Source organism: Corapipo altera, unplaced genomic scaffold, assembly GCF_003945725.1.
Source record: "Corapipo altera isolate COAL_440 unplaced genomic scaffold, ASM394572v1 61411, whole genome shotgun sequence".
Taxonomy (NCBI): domain Eukaryota; kingdom Metazoa; phylum Chordata; class Aves; order Passeriformes; family Pipridae; genus Corapipo; species Corapipo altera.
Window position 1 is genome coordinate 30624376 of NW_020884875.1, and position 11065 is coordinate 30635440.

General features: G+C 35.5%; 1 long non-coding RNA gene across 1 annotated transcript; it reads right to left on the bottom strand.

Moving 5' to 3' along the window:
• Window positions 1-7931: 7931 nt before the first annotated feature.
• LOC113943530 lies at window positions 7932-10153 on the bottom strand. Its single transcript, XR_003526364.1, has 3 exons — window positions 10052-10153; window positions 8584-8678; window positions 7932-8110 (listed from the first exon to the last, which is right to left on the bottom strand). It is a non-coding gene; the product is annotated as an uncharacterized LOC113943530 (long non-coding RNA).
• Window positions 10154-11065: the final 912 nt, after the last annotated feature.

The following is an 11065-nucleotide window of genomic DNA, read 5'->3' on the forward strand; positions in this document are numbered from 1 at the left end:
ATGTCAAATGAGCCACATATAATTTATTACTAAAGGTATTATTTGAGATTTCTTTTGTGGTTTACCTGTCATATTTCTGGTTTAGCTGGCCCTTGCCTCTAAAGTAATTTAAAATCATTCTGTGACATTGAGTGGTTTTGTTTGTTTCACTGTAGAAAAGCATTTATTTGTAATTTAATTCTAACCTTTAAATAAATAGGTGCTTTAAAAGGAGGTACTTTCTTCAATTGAGGGCAATACAAATTTTTTTTAGAATTTATTTTGATCTGATAATATATGTCTTTTTTTGACTGTGTTTCTGGGAGAGTGAGTTATTTATCTCCATCTCAAAAAAACAAAACTTAAGATTAGGTCTGCTTCATTTCTCTGGTATAAATGAAATTATATATGGGTGGACACTTCTTTTTTTTTGTATTATTCTGACCTACAATAAAAAAATTGGATGCTCTTACATCCAAAAAATGGATGTTCTATTCAGGGTGCTACAAGTTAAAATTCAGGATTTAAAATGAAAAGCTCTTAAATATCCTCCTAAGGATAAATCCAGATTCATATTTTCTGCAAGTCCAAGTCTCTGATAGTGCAAGTCAGCATCCCACAATAGTGTCAGCACAGCTAATGATTGTTTGGTCGTTGGCCTTCAAGATTCCTTCCATTCTTGAAATTTCTCTTCGGCTTTGCATTCTGAAATGAAACAAAGTGAAATGTTAGAAGGGTAATTTCAGAAAAAAAAAAAAAAAGATGTAGTTAGTATAGATTATTGAACAAAGTGTTTGTCTGCTGGCTATTCTAATTCCAATCAGCCAAAAATCTACATTAAAATATGGGCACTAACATTATGAAAAGTCATTCTCCTCTCCTTTGCATTCTCCTCCCTCAAGTATCTATATGACAAGAAGCAAGAAATTTGTGCAAGCTGGCAATATCTTCTTTCCCTAGTTAATAAGATTATTTGAAATAATAGTATCTTGAATTCCATTGTTCGCAATTTAATTAAAAACAAGAAAATCCTGCCTGCAGCTATTCAATTCCTTACATTTTGGCACCTTTTGGAGTTTGGTCTACAGTGCTCGGTTTGACTTAAGTTACTGTTTATAATTTTTGAAAGATAGTGCAGATCAAAAAGCCACCGTCTCCAAGACTAATAGTTCATTTCTGCTCCCATATGACAGAAATAATAAAAAAAAAGAAACAAAGGCAATTAAACACAAACAAATAGGTTTTAGGCAGGGCTTTAGGCTTTGTTTTGTTGGTAGTTGAGTTTTTATAGTGGTGCTGTGGTTTTTTTCTTCCTTAGTAGAGTTATTCCCAGTATTTCTTTGGCTTCCATTTGCTTCATTTTTTCTGGTGGATCTAGAATTTAAATCAAAGTAGGTCATCAACACATGAAAATTCAGAGTTAAAAAATTGCCCTAGTTCCTGCAATTGTCCAAGAAAATATCCTCTCTCCTTCTCATGGATGCAACATTTATTCATTCCTGTGCATCCACGCTTTTGGGATTGGGCAGCGAAGTGATGATCTGTTCAGGATGTTCTTTGGAAATGGTTCCTGCAGGCACAACTTCTCTACATTGGTCACACACAGTTCATGAAAACAGGATGAATTTTATTGTTATTGTTATTATTATTATTATCATAATCATCATTTTTGTTATTATTATCAATGCTGTTGTTAATTTTTATATTATTTTATTTTATTTTATTGTTATTCTTCTAGCAGTTTGTGCTGCTGCTCTGCTGGAAGCACCAGAAACAAACAGCCCCCTCTTGCCAAGGATTCCAGCTCCTCTTTCCATTCCCACACCAAACAGCAGAAACTTGGCCTCAGTTGGAGCAGATTCTTACCTTTGGGACGAGAAAATTCAATTTTCCATGCACTGTTGAAAATCTACAAGTTCACTCTGGATGAGCACACTTCAGCTGCAGTTATTATTTTGACAAGGGCACACAGCAGAAGCCCTGTCAGGAATTACGCTGAAACAAATCTCAGTAGGGCTTTTCCGTCATCAACATCAAATAAACTCATCATCATCCTTGCAAATGAACAACAAAAGAAAATGAGACATGTAGCAGTTCCTCACTCAGTTTGTAGATTTTTAAGACTGTATTTCAGTGGTTACTAATACAGAAGACAAATTGCTTTAAACAAAGACAAATTGCTTTAAACATTTATGTTCTGAAAACCAAAGTTCCATTAATAGGAATGTAAAGCAGATCCTGCTTTACTCTCTGTGTTTACAGTTTGAGCCATTATGCTGTGCATAGTGTAATAATTGAATAATTATCTAACAAGGAATAATATCAGTGTTGTCAGAACAATACCATGCTCTAGACAAGCATAAAAGAGATATGAAACTATATGATAAAAATTCTAATATTAGCTATAAAATTCAGTTAGGCCTTTAGTCAAGCACTTCTGCAACCACAGCAGTGCCTTATTTGTTGTTATTTGGTATTCATGTCAGAGATTTACTGCTGAACTATAAGAACTAGGAACTCTCTAAATTCATAATTATTAAAATTCTGGTTTGAGGCTTCTGTGCAATATTATTACACATACACGCTTCCATACAGTGACAAAGTATGTTAGCAAAGTAAATCTAAATAATGGTGCTTTATAAAGCATCTTTTGGAGGGAAGTGATCAGCCAGGGCATCAGAAGGAAAAGCTGGATGACAACTCCAGTAATAACTTTGGAGGATACTTCTGGTATGCATATTACAAATTGAATGTCACCATTTAAGCTTCGACTTTTATCTGGTAGAATTAACATTGGCTATTCAGAATTTAGTGTGTATCTCTATGTCAACTAGAGACACACACAGTAATGACACTGACGCATTGGTTCTGTTGTTATTTTAAACAATCAAATCTGTTTCACCTTTTATTATAGAGGAACTGATGGAATGCAATAGGCATATTGTTTCCACAAAACGGTTTTGGGGAGCCCAGGTCAATTTATGAGTCACACTCAATTTATGTCAGAGCAGTCTGATGACATGAGCACTGAAATCACGTCTTACAGGAGTGTGTTTCAAATACAATCTTATTTACCCTCGATATTATACACCTATTTACTATTCATTCCATGAATGTCTCTATGGCTTTGGAATCTGAAAATTATGTGCAAGGTGACAGAAGTACTGAAGATAAAACCTGAAGTATTTAAAACAAAGCAGAAGTACAGAGAAGAGATGGATCACAGGGAGTAAAATGACAGGTCATCTCTCACAAGTCATTGACCATCAGATGTGCACAGCAGGTTGAACCACTGGGCTCTTGCAGTGCTGACATTTGAATGGCCAAATCCAAGCAATTGCACAACCCCTAGGGTGGAGATTGTGTCCATCAAGAACTGCCCTGACCCTCTGCACGCCTACATATACATATATATCTCAATTGATACTGCATTGATCTGTTGACAAATATGAAAGTGAGGCCACATTTTTGTTTAATCTTTGGCCAATGACTTGGCTACTAGAGGAAATGCCTACAAACTCAATGGCTTGGGAGGAATGAGAGGTATCTAGATATCTCAGAGCAAATGACTCCTGAGACACATTTACCTCATAGGAAAAAAAAAGGTCTAGTTTACATCCTACTCAGTCTGAGTTAAATTATGAATTCCAGTGAACGAAATGAGGTAACACTCCTGCAATAGTATCTGGGTGAAACATCAGCAAAAAGCTTTTCCTTTTATTCCTCTACCACTTTGTTCTCACTAGGTAAGAAACAGTTCCTAGGGTGCTTTATCATATGTAAATTTCCCTTCAGTGCAAGGCTCGTCACTTCATAAACAATGCAGTAGCAGGTAGTCTGGTTACAATAAAAGGATATTGCTGAAATTGCATAACATCATTCTTCTACCTCAATTTTACAGTAGAAAAGACTGGTTAATGATGTAAAATGTGAGTGTTGTAATTCAATATTAGTACAGTTATTTTTGCAATCATTGTTAGTAAATTCATTGCAAAACATTTCACATTTTTCTCCTCCGGAAAAAGTGCAACATGTGTGTGCTAAATGACTAAAATAAAGTCATACTAATTTTAACTGGAAACTACAGTTAATAATAGTATGTTATGACAATATGTCCATAAACAATTTAATTACAGGTATAAGTTGAAATGATAACTTTGTGCTACTGTCACAAAGACCATAAAATACTTACAGAATGAGTAATTTGAATCTAATAATTCAAGTGGCAGTTGGAGAAGCAGTGGTCCCTTTTCTGGATCATACACATGATTTCAGTGGGCTCTTTGCAAAGAGTTAGTGCTTTTATTCAGATTTAATAGACCTTGCTTTGTTTGTTGCATGTCAAGACAAGGCGATTACTTAGTTACACATATACATATCTTGTTCCCATACTAAATCAAAAATCAAAATAATCTTCTAAAACAATTTGGTAAAAAATAATTTTCAAAATTACACTGATTTTTGAAGCAAACGCAGAGACTGACTGGTGTTCAGAAGAACAGCAGATGGAATGCGTCAGGCAGAGGTACAAAACCCAGTAGCTCTAGTGAAATCTGTAGTAGTATGTCTGAAAAGTAAAGCAGTCTTCATTTGGAATGAAGGTTGAAGAATTTAGTACTTAAATAGCTGCTATAGTCCATAGATTTGTCTCCAGCTCCTGCACTGCAAATTAAACTACAGACTGGAGTGACAAAGACAAGATAATTATCTCCACTAACATTTAACAGGGGTAGTTATCAGTGTCAGTCTTACTGTCCTCCTTTGTGCTTCAGTAATTCGTAATGAAGGTGTAGCAGGAAAAAAATTAAAAGGAACTTTTTACACATTTACCTTTCACAGTCAAGCTTTCACAAAGCCCTTTAAAAAGTGATGAATGCAACACTGACAACATGACTTCTCTAAATGCAAACAGTGTGCCAGTTATATCCAAAACAGTTGGTCCAAGTCAGGTTCGGGCTGGGAGGCTGTTGTCCAGGGGCAGCAGACTGAACAGTCATTGCTTACCTGGATTGTAAGTTGCTTCACCTGCCCACTGGTTTCTCCAGCTGCCAAGAAAGGAACAGCACTGACCTTGCAAGATCAAGCAAGTTCCTTGTTTATTATTATTCAGAATCTCAATGGTTTGGTGGAAGGTGCCTTAAAGACCATCTTGTTCCACTCCCTTCAACTATCCCAGGTTGCTCCAAGCCCCATCCAACCCAGCCTTGGACACTTGCAGGGATGGGGCAGCCACAGCTTCTCTGGACAACTTGTGCCAGAGCCTCACCACTCTCACAGGGAACAATTTTTTCTTTAATATTCCGCCTAACCCTGCCCTCTGTCAGTGTGAAACCACTCCTCTCTTGTCCTGTCACTCCATGCCCTTGTAAAAATTGCCTCTCCAGCTCTCCAGCTCTCTTGGAGCCCTGTTTTATACCTGAATATAAGACTTTTCCTAAATTCTAACAGCTCCTTGCTGATTAAAAAAAAAAAAAAAAAAACCTAAACAAAAGGCACAAAACACTTTTGTGAGAAATATATGAAGATGTGCTCTGCAAGGTTTCTAGCTTTTGTTACAATAGTTCTGGCAATATTACTTTTTCTTTAGATTTAAAGGGAGGTAATTCTAAAGGTTATTATTCTGAAGGATATTGAGTTAGGATAAGATTCTCCTCAATTTATGCATTTCTGATCATAATAATGCCTTTCATTCTCCAAACCTTGCATTCAGAAGACAGTTATGATGGTGCAAAAGTACTTTTTTCTCTAGTCTTGTTCTGAATTCAGACCTAACACTACTTTCACACCAACACGGATGCCCTAGAGTTTAAAGAAAAGGTTCAAGTGCCAGTTTTAAGAAAGACAGAGTCCTTCCTGCTACTATTCATAAGGGCTCTCAGAGTTAATGTAAATGAAAATCAGATTTCAAATATTACTTCTGCTTCCCATTCTTTTATCTTGGATCACTCACTAACGGAATTACGTGTCTTAAATGAGATTTTGAGCTAACACAAAAATGGAAACATTAACGCCCACTTTGTCTTCAATTCTGTGAAGGCAAGTTTTGACTTATGGCTGCACACCAGCATGAAAAAGGACAAACATTATAATTAAAACCAATATCATGACAACACTGGAAAATTATACCTTGTTTATTATCTGGAATCTCGTGATGTTAAAGTGTACTTCCATTTTGAAGAAGCTCTCCTCAGACTTGGTCATCAAGTTACAGCAGCAAATTGACTTTGATAATTACATGTAACAAGGCTACACAATGTAACACAGGTAATGAGATTTTAATTCACCAATTCATCTTGTGAATGAGTACAAGGAGTAGCAATCAGCCTCCGCATGCCTTTACACACTTCTAGTGCTAGTTATACCCTGAATGTGTGTTAGCCCACCTGCAGAGCCATTATTTTTGCAGTCCCATTAGGAAGACAGGTTTTGCTCTCATTTCAGGGACCTATTACAAAATTCATTCAGACAAAGATGACATATCTTTTTAATAGTTTGCCTGTCTAAGGAACAACACAAGGAGACACAAGTTATCTTGGTGTGCCTTTCCCTGTGCTGGGAGTAGGGAGGGAGGGAGGGAAGGCAGGGATTGCACAGGGAAGGATGGTTTTCATTACTAGTACATACTTTGCTATAAACAAGAATCCACTTCCAAAAACCACGAATCTGACTGTTTAAAAAACAAAAAGAAATTGCAACTTTTTAACTTTTATCCTCTACATCCCCTCCTTTCTACATTAGCAACATAAACCTTTTATGTATGGAATGAAGCAGCCTATGTGAAATAAATGCTCTTGCTTCTGTGCAGTTAATGGGTAGGAGAGGAACCTTTAAAGATCTCCACTGAGAGGAAAACTCTCCAGCCTGGATATCATTGCAGTTCAGAGGTTTACACCCCAGACACATCCATGGCTAGTTGGTCTCCTCAGGCCCCTCCCTTACAAAGCACCTTTCCTGCTTTATTAGGGCTCAGAATATTCACATACAACCTATTTACATAATTTAACATCCATAGTGTCTTGGATTGTGCATGATCATGTTGCTTAAGAGATTATACACTTGAAATATAAACCACAATGACAGGCAACTATTTATTTTTTGAAAGCTAATTTCCTGGTACTTTTAGGAAGAGCTGGGCTTAAGTAATCTACTTTCAATCCAAAATTAAAATGTTCAGTGAGGAAACTATGTCAATCAGGATCTGGTTCTGGATCTGTTTCCTGGATCGGAGTAAACGAACTTCACTAAAATGTGTAGCAATTTATGATGTAAGATATGTCCCAAACCAATATATCTTCAAACAAATAAAAAGGAAAATCAGGTTCATAAAAGTTGTAAAAAAATGTTTCTGCAGTTCTGGTATGTCCTATTTTTATTTGTTTTTACAAATGAAAATTTCTCAAGTTCCCAAAAATATAATTTTTGGGGAAAACACACTTTCCATTTGAACATTTCCAGCTGATATACTTTGATATAGTTTTCAATAAATAAGCTGGCAATAGCGGTCTTTAGCTTGGTGGTATCTCAAAAAATAAGTTTATATAATGCAAAAAATTATTCCAGGTTTAAAGATTTGAAAGTAGTTTGGTTTCCGAACTTCAGGACATTGGTGGTTTTGGTTTTAATAAAAAATTAGATTTTGTCATGTTATTAGTTACAAAGCTTTTTTTTATTAAATAATTCTGTAGCTCTGTTTTAGACCTTTTTACCACTGGTTTACAAGCTTTTAACTTTAAGTGATTGAATTGGAAATTTGCCTATCTTTGTATCTGCCATCATAATATAATATACTCTATTTTTCATCTACAAATGACCTGGGGAACTCACACTTGCTTTGTGCTACAGTTTAAATCCCTTGGCTTCAGAACGTTATGTTTGTGTTTCAAAGAAATTTTCTTTTAGTGAGACTCTTGTTATTCAAATATATTCTGTCAATTCAGTAACAGCTTGGGAAAATGAAATAAATTAAAAAATAGCTTGTAAATACTCAGCACAGACTCAGTAGTGTTTAGCAGTTTAATTTTTTCAAGGCTTTCTTAACTGAGTGTGGTTTAATCCCTCACAATCACTATTGCCAGACATCTGTTATTGCCACTGAAAGGCAGATTACAATGAATCCTCTGGAAATGCTTTCCTGAAATGAAAGTAGATGTGATGAATCAGATCATATAAGAGACTCAGATAATATATTCTAAGAAACAGAAAAGTTTAACTACAGGAAGGGAAGACAGAGACGTCTATGGAGGAACAAAACTAGAGTTGGGGATAGACCAAGGGGCAAAATGAAAGGATTGGAGGGGATGAAAGGAAACACCAGAAAACCTAAAAAAAGAAGTGCAAGTCCTTGTATATTGGTCACTGTCTTATTTTCTCTGATTCCTTTTGCTTTCTTCTCTTGCTCTGTCCTGCTCACTAGAGTGAGGGAAAGACACTTGCCAAGGGATTCTGAAATAAACAACTGCCAAACTGTCTCATCTGTGAAACAGCACTACCCATTTCACACTTGCCTTCGAGAAAAACTTCTGCATCACTGCCTAATCATGAGTACAGCGTGAAAAGCATTCTACATCATTAATTATCCCAATTAAAATTATATTAATGGGACACCTCGTGCTGTTGGCTGCATAGATCTTGCAAAGTGTTGAGCCACAAGGATGGATGCCAAGAGAAGTCATCTACAGTCCATCTTGTAAATTTCCAACCTGCAGTGGAAGGGTTGGGAAACTTGATCACACGCTTGCCTGAAGTTCTTTCTTGGAAATCCCTGAAAAATAACTGCTAGCCTCAAGAAAATTGGCTTTTTTTTGGCCAAAGTTTGGAATATTTTGGGTAACAAAATTATCTTACGCCTGTTTAGAGTCATATTCCTAGTTACTTGGTTGTTAATAGGTAAATCCTGTAAAATCTTTGAATTTAAACTACAGATTAGACAGAAGAACAGTGAACTAAGAGCCTAATCTCATTATTAAACTTACAGTACTACAAGGTCAGGTTCTAATTTTCAGCAAATACTTTACCTACATTCTTTATAAAACAAAAAATTTCTTTTAAATAATTCATTAAAGAGGTAGTAAAAATGCAAAAACTCCTGACAAAACATAACTATAAACTCATAAAGTAGATTCCAAATTATTTTGCGAAAAGAGTACTGTAAAAATTTTTTTTAAAATGTTTATTTACAGGGAAAACTGTTAACAAATTGGTGTTTGTTATCTGTGTTTCCGCTTGTTTTCAACTCATGACTCTTCTGGTGGACAGTACTGCCTAATGAATTTAAACAGTTGTCAACATTTGCCTGTACTGTGAATTGAGATGCAGGTTTTTCACAGGCTTGACAAGGTAAATATCATTTAACCTGCCAGGGGCATGTAAATCATAACATATCACACTATATTAAACTCTTTAATTTCCAGATAAGTTCTTTAAGTGGTGAAACAAAGAACATAATAAAAGCATTCTGGAAATGGCAATCACCTTTTTTTAGAGATGTACATCAACAAATATAAATTACAACAAATATAATATCTAATTTCTTATGAGCTGTTCCATGGGCCTCAAATCAAAAAATCTAAAACCTTCAGAGTTAAAAGTATGACCAACAGATTTATCAACATGCTAATTGTATTAGGCCTTCATTTCCAGCTTAGTTTCGTTCTCCTATTTTTATGGCATTACTTTTAAAATGTGAACAAAAGAGGGTTCACTAAACCTCTCAATCTAAAAACTCTTCAGAGCTAGAAATATTTTATGTATTGACAACCAACACAAGAACAAATACCTAGAAAAAGATTAACAACATCCCAGCATGACCCTGTCCTCAAGTTCATCCTCTGCAAATAAACAACTCTCTGTGAGCCCCAGTTTCTCTTGAGCTGCTTGAGGAAAAAGCTCAAAGAATTAGTTCAATGTGAAAAATTCAGGAAAAGAAATCCTTTTGGAGGAATGGGGAACCAGCAGAGAGATAAGGAAAGAATAGCTCAGAGTTCAGAGAGTCTTGAAAACACTGAAACTTCAATAACACAGGTCCTTGAGTCAGCACTGTTTAGAAGGGGAGACAGAGACAGGGAGCACATACCTCAAATGGACTAAAATATTACAGTCCTGGAAAAGCAGAAACTGCTCTATTGGTGTATGATTTCAGCCTCTTTGGACAGCAGTGGAAGGCCTACATACAACTCAAAGAAAGAATGACAGAATAAAGAGCTCGAATATTTAGAAGATAAGCTACAATTACTTTCCTGATTATTATTTATCTGTTGATATTGGAATAAAAACTATAGTAACTTCAGCAAAAGCAGTAAAAATTAGAGTGGAATAAAAATAATTCCATCTAAACTCTGCTATTTTGCCATAATATTCAGCCTATGTTTTCTCTCTAATTTTGTCCGATTATAAATAATCAAATTCTCTAATATAAGCAACTGGTTCCCTTAATGAATTACTTTTCACAAAAACACATATTCTTTCCTTATATTCTTAGTTACCTTTTGCCATGAGTACATATTTTAAGCTGTTAAATTCTAGCTTGATTGATATCTTTCCTTCCTGAAGCAGGAAGGAAGGGTCAGGAACTTAAATCAAAATCGGGCAGAAAGTAGAGCAGGAAAAAAAACCACCCAAAACCCAATCAACCAACCAAACGAACAAACAAAAAAAACCCCCAAGAAATAAAAGGTAAAAAAAATATTTTTCATTCACTTTGTCTGTCATAACTGGCTAGACTGTATACAACATTTCTGTGCTTTCTTCCCCCAAGAAAACTGTTGCAGAATTTATCAGCCTTAAGAGACTGTGATTGCTAATCCTTCCCCGCATTTCCTAAAATTCTGAATAAACTTTGTTGTGAAGAGATAAGTACAGCAGAAAGAGAAAAAAATTATGTTATTTTTCCCCTTTCTTGACTTGATGCCATTGCCATTGAGGATCACACACATATTCTGATTCTTTTCCTATATCATAGCTGGTTTCACAAACCAAATGTGCACATGTGCTTCTAAAGGTTCAGTCAACCAAGAAAGAGAGAATTTAGTGTTTCCTGTGTGCAATACTTACATGGGAAACTCAATATGAACTTTTAGTTCCTTTCTAT